The sequence below is a fragment of the Ictidomys tridecemlineatus genome, chromosome X (genome assembly GCF_052094955.1).
Source record: "Ictidomys tridecemlineatus isolate mIctTri1 chromosome X, mIctTri1.hap1, whole genome shotgun sequence".
Lineage (NCBI taxonomy): Eukaryota > Metazoa > Chordata > Mammalia > Rodentia > Sciuridae > Ictidomys > Ictidomys tridecemlineatus.
In genome coordinates this window covers 13,415,344-13,427,650 of record NC_135493.1, presented here as the reverse complement: position 1 = coordinate 13,427,650, position 12,307 = coordinate 13,415,344, and positions in this window count along the sequence as shown.

Sequence of the window (12,307 nt, the reverse complement as noted above, 5' to 3'; positions counted from 1 at the left end):
ACTAACATTGTAGTTCAGTGGTACAGCACTTACCTAGCACATTTGTTGCACTGGGTTCAATCCTGAGCACCACATAAAAAGTAAATAAAATAATGGTATTATGTCCATCTACAATTAAATATATTTATTTATATAAAGAGGAAATTAAAGGGAAATTAGGAAGCATTTTGAGACAAATGAAAATAAAAATACAACATATCAGAAATTATGGTATAAATTTAGCAAAAGCAGTACTGAGAGAAGTTACAGTGATATATGCCTCTGTTAAAAAAGAAGCAAGATCATGAATAAACAATCTAACTTTCCTCCTCAAGTAACTAGAAAAAGAACAAACTAAGCCCAAATTATCAAAAGGAAGAAAGTAATAAAGATTAAGGCAGAATTTAAACAAAATAGTCTAGAAAAACAAACAAAACTAAGAGTTAAAAAAAAAAAAAACAAGACAGCTTGGCACAGTGGCACAGGCCTGTAATCCCACTGGCTTGGGCGGAATTGTAAGTTCAAAGCCAGCCTCAGCAACTTAGCAAGGCCCTAAGCAACTTAATGAGACCCTGTCTCTAAATAAAAATACAAAAAAGGATCGAGATGTGACTCAGTGGTAAGCACCTCTCAGTTCAATTCCTGGTACCCGCCCCCCACACACACATACACACACACACACACACACACACACACATATACACACACACACACACACACACACACAAATATCAATACAAGCTGGGGATGTTGCTCAGTGGGTGTTAGATTGCTTGTGAAGCAAGCATGAGGCCCTGGGTTTGAACTTCAGTACTGCTAAAATAAGAAATCTAGACTAAGGGAAAAAAGAGCATTCTAATAAATAAAATCAGAAATTAGAAAGTAAACATTACATTTGATGCCACAGAAATAAAAAGGACCCTAAGAGTATACTATGAACAATTTCATGAATATACAAACAAGATAACTTCAAAGAAGTAGAAAAATCTCTAAAAACACAGAAAGTATGAAGACTGAATCAGGAAGAAATGGAAAGTGAGAGCAGGTCTACAACTAATAAGGAGATTGAAATCAATAGTCAAAAACCTCTTGATAGAAAAAATACCAAAACCAGATATCTAGACAAGAGAACTGTACCAAAAACATTTAAAGAAGAATTAGCACCAATCCCTCTTAAACTCTTCCAAAATCTGAAGAAAATACTTCCAATCTCATTTAATGAAGCAAACATTACTCTAATACAAAACACGAAATAAATACAAGAAAACTACAAGACAATATCTTTGATTAACATAGGTATAAAAATCCCCAACAAAATATTAGCAAACGAAATTCAACAGCACATTAAAAGGATAATACACCATGACCAAGTGGAATTTATCCCTGAGATGCAAGGATGTTTAACATATGAGAATCAATTAATGTGTTACACCACATTAACAGAATGATAGATATGAATTACATAATCATCTTAATAGATGCAGAAAAAAACACTTTATAAAATTCAACACTCTTTCAGGATTTAAAAAAAAATCCCTCCCAACAAGCCAGGAACAGAAGGAAATATCCCTACTATAATCAAGGCCACACATGCAAAGGGCACAGATAACACCATATTCAACAGCAGAAAAACTGAAAGTTCTTCCTCTGATATTAGAAAGAAGACAAACATGCTCATTCTTACCACTACTATTTAGCATAGTTCTGGAAGTGCTAGCCAAGCAATTAGGCAGGAAAAGAGAACTAAAAAGCATCCAAATTGTACAATAAAAACTAAAATTGCCCCTATTTGCAGATGAGATGAACTTTTATCCTTTTCATTTATTTTCAGTTTTGTTGAGGTACATTTGACAAAGAAAAATTGAATATAATTAAGATATGCAACATGATGTTTTGATATATTTACATTGTGAAATGATTACCACAATTGAGCCAATAAACATCCATAACCTCACATGGTCATGATGTGGCATGAATACTTAAGATAAGCTCAGCACATTTCAAGTATACAATATAGTGTTTTATAGTCAAAATATTGTTTATTAGAACTCCAGTATTTATTCATTCTGCATAACTGAGCTTTCATACCGTTTGAATAATATCTCCCCATTCTTTACTACCACCCTTACCACCACCACCCCCTGGCAACCTTTAGTCTACTTTCTACTTTTATATGTTCAATGTTTTTATATCCTGCATATAAGTGAGATTGTGGAATATTTATCTTTCTATGCATGATTTATTTTGCTTAGCCTAATGCACTCTGGCCCATTCATTTTGCTGCAAATGGCAGGATTTCCTTCCTTTATAAGGCTGAATAATATTCTATTTCATATATATAATATATACACATATGTAACATTTTCTTTATTCATTATGGGATAGTTAGCTGTTTCCATAGCTTGGCTATTAAGAATAATGTCTAGGGCTGGGTGTAGTGGCACACGTGTGTAATCCCAGCAGCTCAGGAGGCTGAGGCAGGGAGATTGCGAGTTCACAGCCAGCTTCAGCAACGGTGAGGCCCTAAGAAACTCAGTGAGACCCTGTCTCTAAATAAAATACAAAATAGAGCTGGGGATGTGGCTCAGTGGTCGAGTGCCTCTGAATTCAGTACCCTAGCACCAAAAAAAATTATTAAAGAGTACTGTCTAGGATGACCATAACAATGTTTCATACAACTGGTGGTAAATAAAAACAGAAATATACTTTCCCACACACAGTTCTGAAATCCAGTCATCCAAAATCCATAGCAGAACCATGTTTACTATAAAACCTGTCCAGGAATCCTTCCTTCCCTCTTCCTGCTTTCTGGTTATTTATGGACCATCATTGGTGTTCCTTGACCTGCAGCTGCTAAGTACAGTCTCTGCCTCCATCTTCACAAGACATTCTCTCTGTGTCCTTCTGGCCTCACAGGAATTTCTTCACAAAGACCCAAGGCACATTGGGTCAGGAGGTCTCCATGTTCCAGTGTGGAATCATCTTAATGCCAGCAGCAATGATACTATTTTCAGGTAAGATTTCATTCTGTGGTACTTATGGTAGTCATGTAAACATATACAGGGAAATATTCTAAGAACATCCAAGAAGAATAATCTTTTCCAAAATGTTATAATTTTAATACATTTTAAAATGTTATACAATATTCTAGCATTATACTATAATCAAACATAGTAAAATGGATTCCAAAAAAAAATAATGCTGCAATGAACATGTGGATGCAAAAATCTGTTTGAGATTTTGATATGAAATCTTCTGGATACATACCAAGAAACAAGATTGCTGGATCATATGGTAAATCTATTTTCTATAGGTATGAGGTCATGTCTTGTGGTTTTGATTTGCATTTCTCTGATGATTAGTGACATTGAGTACCTTTACATATGTCTGTTGGTCATTTGTATGTCTTCTTTTTAAAATATCTAGTTAGTTCCTTCAAGGATCACAGTTGAATTGAAATCAGCAAGCTATTACTGGGGATATGGGTGGGAATATCTCCCACTATCTACCTTTGTGGGCAAGATTGACTCTGACAGTGATAGAGCAGGACTGACAACAAGTTATAGAGCTGCTTTCTGATCTGCAGGTGGGGCTGAGGTCAGCAGATTTGTTACTAAGAACACAGATTGGGGTGGCTCCTCCAAGTTTCCTTGGTAGATGGGAGTGGTTGCAGGAACATAGTAGAGTTGGAGCTCAGTCTATTGAGGGAAAGGACTACTTTCAGTCTATCAGTACCATATTTGGCAAGCCTGCCACCAGGGTGCAGCTCTGCCTTTTCAAAGTGATTCATTATTCTTGGGAATCACCAGGATTTCCAAGTCTTTTTAAAAATATATATATTAAATTATCAATGGATCTTTATTTTGTTTATTTGTTTGTAGGTTTATATGTGGTGCTGAGAATTGAACCCAGTGCCTCACACATGCTAGGCAAGTGCTCTACCACTGAGCCACAGCCCCAGCCCAGGATTTCCAACTCTTTACCTAGATCTCACAGCCAGCAGTGCCCTGATACAGAAATGACCCAAAACATAGAGAAAGGTACATTTCAATATTTCTTATAAAGACAAACATAAAAATTTTATATAACAATTTTGATAATAAAATATTATCAAAGACAATACAGTCAAGATATAAAAGGACCATGAGAGGTTTATCCTATGAGTACAAAGTTGGATTAATATTTACAAAATCCAATCAATGTCAACCAATATGTTAACTGACTAAAAGTAAGACCTATATGTTCATTTCAAAAGAATGCAAAAAATATTTTTGACAAAATTCAATGCTATTTCATGATTTAAAACTCCCAGAAAATCAGGAATAGAAGGGCTCTTTGAGTTTATAAAGTATATCTTCAAAAAAGCTAACAATTAATACTAAATGAGCTAACAATTAAAATTAATGCTGAAATATGGAGCATTTTATCCTGACTTCAATAATAGGCCAGCATGGTCATTTTTGCCATTTTTATTCAATTTTGTGCTAAATGAACAAATATGAAGTTATAATTTGGATGTGGGATGTCCCCCAAAAAGGTCATGTGTTAGGCAATATAGTAATGTTCACAGGTAAAATTATCAGATTATGAGAGCTATAACCTTGTTATGGTTTAGATTAAAAGCTCATGTGTGAGACAATGAAGAATGTTCAGAGATCAAATGATTAGATTGTGAGAGCTATAAGCTAACTGGTGGATTGATCCATTTGAATGAATTAACTAGGTGGTAACTATAAGAAGGAAGGGTGTGGCTGGATGAAGTAGATCACTAGGAGCATGCTTTCAGTGTTTATATATTTGTCCTTGGTTAGTAGAACTCTATTTGCTTCCTGGTTATCTTATACTGATCACTTTCCTCTGTCATACCCTTACACTATAATGTTCTGCCTCATATTGGGCCCAGAGCTATGGAATCACAAATCATAGACCGAACCTCTGAAACTGAACCAAAATAAACCTTTCTTCCTTTAAGTTGTTCTTGTTGGGTCTTTTGGTCACAGCACTGAAAATATGACTAAAATGAACTTCATCATGGGATTAATTCATTTCAGGGGTCAATAATTTGAATGAATAATTTGAATAGTAATTATAGGCAGGTAGGGTGGGGCTAAAGGAAGTAGGTCACTGAGGGTGTGGCCCTAGGGACTATAAGTGATCCTGTGGCCCTGGCCTCTTCCTATCTTCCTGTCTCCCTGCTTCCCTGCTACTATGAGCTGAGCAGTTTTTCTCTGCCACACTCTTCCACTATAATATTTCTGCCTTGGAGCATGATAACCATAGAATGAACCTCTGAAATTGTAAACTTTCTTCCTCTAAGTTTTCTTGTCAAGTATTTTGGTCATAGTGATGAAAAGCTAACACATACAGTAAGGTAAAGGGTATAAAGTTAGCATGAAAGAAATTAATTTCTATTTGCAGTTGCCATAATTGTTTTTGTAGAAAATAATGAAGAATTTCCAAAACAATTACAAGAACTAATAAGTGAATCCAGTAAAGCATCAGAATATGTCATCAATATACAAAAATCAATTGTATTCTTATATACTTCAAGTAAACAATTGTAAAATGAAATTTTAAAAGACAATTCCATTTATATTAGCATCAACAAGATATGATGTACTGAGAAAGACATAATATCTTTTGTGGTATCTCTGCCAAAAATATATATCCTGAATTTAATTATGAAGAAACATCAGACAAACTCATATTTAGGGACAATCTAGAAAGTAACTAGACTATATTATTTAATAACAAGATCAAAAAAGCAAAGAAAGGATAAGAAACTATTCCAGAATAAAGGAGATTAAATTCTCATGATAACTACGCATAATGCATGATCATGAATTATATCCTGGATGGCAGAAAACATTAGCTAAGCAAAACATTATTTGGAAAATTGGTTAAACTTGAAAGTAGACTGTGAATTAGATAATAAAAATGTATTGCTAAATTTCCTGATCTTGAAAATTATGCCACATTTAAGATAATATCCTTGTTCTTAGCCAATACACAGTCAAGTATTTGAGGGGCACTAAATCTCCAACTTACTGTACATGCATGTGACACACCCACACACATATATATATATATATGTGCATGTGCACATGCATGTGCATCATGAGTGTGTGTGGGAAAGTATAATTTTTCATACACCTCTCTCTAGAGAGAGAGAGGTAAAGAGAGAGAGTGAGAGAGAGGAAGAGAACAAGTACAAATAAAGCAAAATGCAAACAATGGATGGATCTGAGTAAAAAGTGATAGTACATGGTGCATGGTATGCAATAGTTCCTTGCCTATTCTTCCAGTGTATTTTTTTTAATTTTACCAAAATAAAATTTAAATGAAATAACCAACTGCACATCCCCAATGCATTAGACAAGAGTGCTCCTAGTATAGTTTTCCTTTCTTGGAAGGTAAAGGATTAATGGGAACATCACTGATCATTTGACAGTTTCATTGTAAATTAACAGGCTGACTTTCTAATTCACAATCTGAGCTTTGATGCATTAACTCAGTTTTCCTAGAGCTAAATTCTGAAAAATTGAGATGCTTGAGAAAATTCTGGACCTCATTCTTTCTTCAAATTTTTCCTAAGTACATCCTCTGTGCAATATTCTGTACTACTTTGGCTCTGGAGCCAAGTAATTTTCCCAGGAGTCACTTCCTATGTTGCTTGATGTAACACATTCCACCAGTCTCATCCATCTTTACTAAAGAGAATCATCTCCTCTCTCCATTTGTTTGGCAAGAGAAAAATGATGTCTTGTCATTTATGTCTCTGACTTCTTCAACTGACTGCAAAAACAGGCCTTCCAAATTGGCAATTCTACAGTATCAATTGCCAAAACACATTTTGCCACATGCTCAGTGCTGCAACACACTGATGCAACTTTGTTTACATATCAAGTGATTTTCCCCATTGCTATTGGAATGTCCCAATATTCTTTTTGATATCTCAGAACCCTCACATGAAGATCACACTATAAACCCTAAATATCCTCCTTAAGTACTTGTTAACCCTGAAAGCATCACTTGTGTTTGGGAAGGCAGATGGCAATTTACTAAACTAATTTAGATGAGAAAGGTGTGTGTGTGTGTGTGTGTGTGTGTGTGTGTGTGTGTGTGTGTGTATGTGTAATGATTTTCCTATCTGCTCTTAAAATATAATATGCTGTGAGTGGAAAGTTTTAAAAGGCTCTATTGTATATTTATCTTCAGTCTTCCTTATACTTTACTTATATTTTTAAAAATTTCAATTGGTATTATGGGGATTCCTTAAACCTCACATACTCTATCTAAAATAGTCCCCATGCCTTATCACCCACTTTCCTCTTATTTCCTATTTTCTTATCCTCCTTTATTTTTCTTTATACCTCTTATCACTACTTGAAATATCACATTTGTCTTTGTTCTACTTAGTGGAATAGAAGCTCCCTTATAGAAGGAGGCTATCTCTCAGCGCCTAGAAGAGCACCTAATGTATAGTCAGCAATCCAAAAAAATGTGTATATCTATTTGTCAAATGAATGAATGATTAAACAACCATAGAGCAACATCTTGTGTTTCCGATGCACATTATAACTCAAAAACACATCTTTGTCTAATACTATACTCAATCCTTATAATAATACTGTGAGGTAAAAAGAGAGAGGAACAACATAATTTTATGAATTTGGAGGCTGGATTTATATACCCTAAATGATAGGCCCAAATTCATCAAGTAAGTCATAAGCATAGTTGTTATATATATTCCATCATTTTCCAAGCTTTGAGGCCAGGTTCTTTCTACTCACTTATTCTGCCTTGCATAGACCTTTGATGTCTTAAATTAAACCTGGAGGATGGGATGGGGATGAAACAACCCTATAGCCCTAGGATAATTCTTCCTTCATGTAACTAGGTTATGGTATCCTTTTCTTATCTGATATCAAATTTCCCTCTCAAACCAGAGTAAAATGATGAAATAACCATACTGTAGTTCTATATTTAGTTTTTTGAGTAATCTCCGTACTGTTTTCATAATGGCTGTACTCACTCACATTCACACCGTGTATGAAGGTTGTATCTTGTTCACATTCTTGTCAATACTTGTTATCTTTCTCAATAATAGGCATTTTGAATGTTAGGAAGTAATAATCTCATTGTGGTTTTAATTTTGCATTTCCCTGATGATTAATGACCAAGTATAATTTTTTCATACACCTATTGACCATTTGCATGTCTTCTTTTGTGAAATATTTATTATGTCCTGTGTCCATTTTTAAATCAGGTTGTTTTCTTACTATTGAGTTGTTTGAGTTCATTGTATATTTTGGATATTAACCTCTTACCAGATTATGGTTTACAAATATATTTTCTTCCCTTTCATAGGTTGACTCTTCACTCTGTTGTTGTTTACTTTGCTATGCAGAGACTTTTTAGTTTGATGTGATCCCATTTGTCTATTATGCTGTTTTCCCCTGAGTGTTTGCAGTCGTATTCAACATTACGATTACCAATATTGGTTTGGTAATAACATGGAGATTTTCTCCTGTTATTTATTTTTTAAAAATTTTTTAAATTTATTCTAATTAGTTAATATATGACAGTAGAATGCATTTTGGCACATTGTACACAGATGGAGCACAACTTCTTCTGCCTTTGGCTGAAAGTGATACAGAATCACACTGGTAGGGCAATCATACATGTATGTAGGGTAATAATGTCTGTCTCATTTCACTTTCCTTCCCATACCCACTGCCCCTTTCCCTCCCCTCACTCCCCTCTACACAATCCAAAGTTCCTCCATTCTTGGTTGCTTTATCTATTTCTTCAAGAAATGCCGTTGGGATTTTGATTGGGATTGCATTAAACCTATAGAGAACTTTTGGTAATATCGCCATTTTGATGATGTTAGTTCTGCCTATCCATGAACAGGGTATATTTTTCCATCTTCTAAGATCTTCTTCTACTTCTCTCTTTAGGGTTTTGTAGTTTTCATTGTATAGATCTTTCGCCTCTTTTGTTAGGTTGATTCCCAAGTATTTTATTTTTTTTGAGGATATTGTGAATGGAGTGTTTTTCCTCATTTCCATTTCAGAAGAATTTCATTTCAGAAGAAGAAGAATGTACAAGAAGAACTTGTACATTGCTGGTGGGACTGCAAACTGGTGTGGCCAATATGGAAAGCAGTATGGAGATTCCTGGGAAAGCTGGGAATGGAACCACCATTTGACCCAGCTATTGCCCTTCTCGGACTATTCCCTGAAGACCTTAAAAGAGCTTACTACAGGGATACTGCCACATCGATGTTCATAGCGGCACAATTCACAATTGCTAGACTGTGGAACCAACCCAAATGCCCTTCAATAGATGAATGGATTAAAAAAATGTGGCATTTATACACCATGGAATACTACGCAGCACTAAAAAATGACAAAATCATGGATTTTGCAGGGATATGGATGGCACTAGAGCAGATTATGCTTAGTGAAGCTAGCCAATCCCTAAAAAACAAATACCAAATGTCTTCTTTGATATAATGAGAATAACCAGGATCAGAGCAGGGAGGAAGAGCAGGAAGGAAAGATCAACATTAAACAGATACAATAGGTGGGAGGGAAAGAGAGAGAAAAGGGAAATTGCATGGGAATGGAGGGAGACGCTCATTGTTATACTAAATCACACATAAGAGGTTGCGAGGGGAATGGGTAAATAAACAAGGAGAGAAGTGAAATACAGTAGATGGGGTAGAGAGACAAGATGGGAGGGGAGGGGAGGGGGATAGTAGAGGATAGGAAAGGGAGCAGAATACAACAGTTACTAATAGGGCATTATGTAAAAATGTGGATATGTAACAGATGTGATTCTGCAATCTGTATTTGGGGTAAAAATGGGAGTTCATAACCCACTTGAATCTAATGTATGAAACATGATATGTCAAAAGCTTTGTAATGTTTTGAACAACCAATAAAAAAAAAAAAAGTTCCTTCATTCTTCCCCACTCCCCCTCACTATGGATCAGCATCCACTTATCAGAGAAAACATTCAGCCTTTGTTTTATGGGTTTGGCTTATGTCACTTAGCATGATAATCTCCACCTCCATCCATTTACCGGCAAATGCCATAATTTCATTCTTCTTTAAGGCTGAGTAATATTCCGTTATGTATATGTACCACATTTTCTTTATCCATTCATCTATTGAAGGCCATCTAAGTTGGTTCCATAGTTTAGCTATTATAAATTGATATGCTATAAACATTGATGTGGCTGTGTCACTGTAGTATGCTGATTTTAAGTCTTTGGGGTATAAACTGAGGAGTGGGATAGATGGGTCAAATGTTGGTTCCATTTCAAGTTTTCTGAGGAATCTCCATACTGCTTTCCAGAGTAGTCGCACCAATTTACAATCCCACCAGCAATGTATGAGTGTACCTTTTTCCCCCGCATCCTCACCAACACTTATTGTTGCTTATATTCTTGATAATTGCCATTCTGACTAGAGTGAGATGAAATCTTAGAGTACTTTTGATTTGCATTTCTCTAATCACTAGAGATGTTGAACACTTTTTCATGTTTGTTGATTGATTGTATTTCTCCTTATGTAAAGTGCCTATTCAGTTCCTTAGCTCATTTATTGATTGGGTTATTTGGGGATTTTTTTTTTGGTGTTAAGTTTCTTTATATATCCTGAAAATTAGTGCTCTATCTGATGTGCACATACTAAATATGTTCTCCTATTCTGTAGGCTCACTCTTCATGTTACTGATTATTTTCTTTGCTGAGAAGAAGCTTTTTAGTTTGAGTCCATCCCATTTATTGATTCTTGATTTTATTTCTTGTGCTTTAGGAGACTGGTTAAGGAAGTCAGTTCCTAAACCAACACAGTGGAGACTTGGTCCTCCTTTTTCTTCTATTAGGCACTGGATCTCTATTCTAGTGCCTAAGTCTTTGATTCACTTTGAGTTGATTTTTGTGCAGGGTGAGAGAGAGAGGTTTAATTTCATTTTGCTACATATGAATTTCCAGTTTTCCTAGCACCATTTGTTGCAAAAGCTATCTTGTCTCCAATGTATGTTTTTGGGCACCTTTGTCTAGTATAAGATAACTGTATTTATGTGGGTTTGTCTCCATGTCTTCTATTTTGTACTGTTGGTCTACATGTCTATTTTGGTACCTATACCATAATGTTTTTTTGTTACTATTGCTCTGTAACGTAATCTAAGGTCTGGTGTTGTGATGCCTCCTGGTTCACTTTTCTTGCTAAGGATTACTTTGGCTATTCTGGGTCTCTTATTTTTCCAAATGAATTTCATGATTCTTTTTTCTAGTTCTATGAAAAATGTCATTGGGATTTTAATAGGAATTGTGTTAAATCTATATAACACTTATAGTAGTATGGCCACTTTGATAATATTAATTCTGCCTGCCCAAGAGCATGGGAGATCTTTCCATCTTCTACGATCTTCTTGGATTTCTTTCTTTAGTGTTCTGTAGTTTTCATTGTAGGGTGAAAGACCTCTTTTGTTTGGTTGATTCCCTATTATTTTGTTTTGTGGCTATTGTGAATGGGGTGGTTTTCCTAATTTCTTTTGCAATGGATTCATCACTTATGTATAGAAATGTATTTGATTTATGGTTGTTGATTTTATATCCTACTACTTTCCTGAATTCATTTATAAGTTTGAGAAGTTTTATGTTGGAATTTTTGAATTTTCTAAATATAGAATCATGTCATTGGCAAATAGTGATGGTGTGAGTTCTCCTCAAAAGCAGTAGAAGACAGGAGATAATTAAAATCATAGCTGAAATCAATGAAATTGAAACAAAAGAAAAAAATTTTAAAAATTGACAAAACAAAAAGTTGGTTCTTTGAAAAAATAGATAAAATTGATAAACCCTTAGCTACACTAAAATGAAGAGAAAGAGAGAGAAAAACCCAAATTACTAAAATTCACAATAAAAAAGGAAATATCATGGGGCTGGGGATGTGGCTCAATTGGTAGCACGTTTGCCTAGCATGCGGGAGGTACTAGGTTTGATTCTCAGCACCATATAAAAAAATAAAATAAAATAAAGATATTGTGTCCACCTCAAAAACTAAAAAATAATTTTTTTTAAAAAAAGGAACTATCATGATAGACACTACTGAAATACAAGAGATAATTAGAAACTATTTTAAAAATTTATACTCCAGTAAAATAGAAAAATCTCAAAAACATTGACAAATTTCTAGAGACACATGAACTACCTAAATTGAATCAGGAGGATGTACACAATTTAAACAGAACAATTTCAATCAATGAAATTGAAGATTGCCATCAAAAGCCTACCAACCAAGGAAAGCCC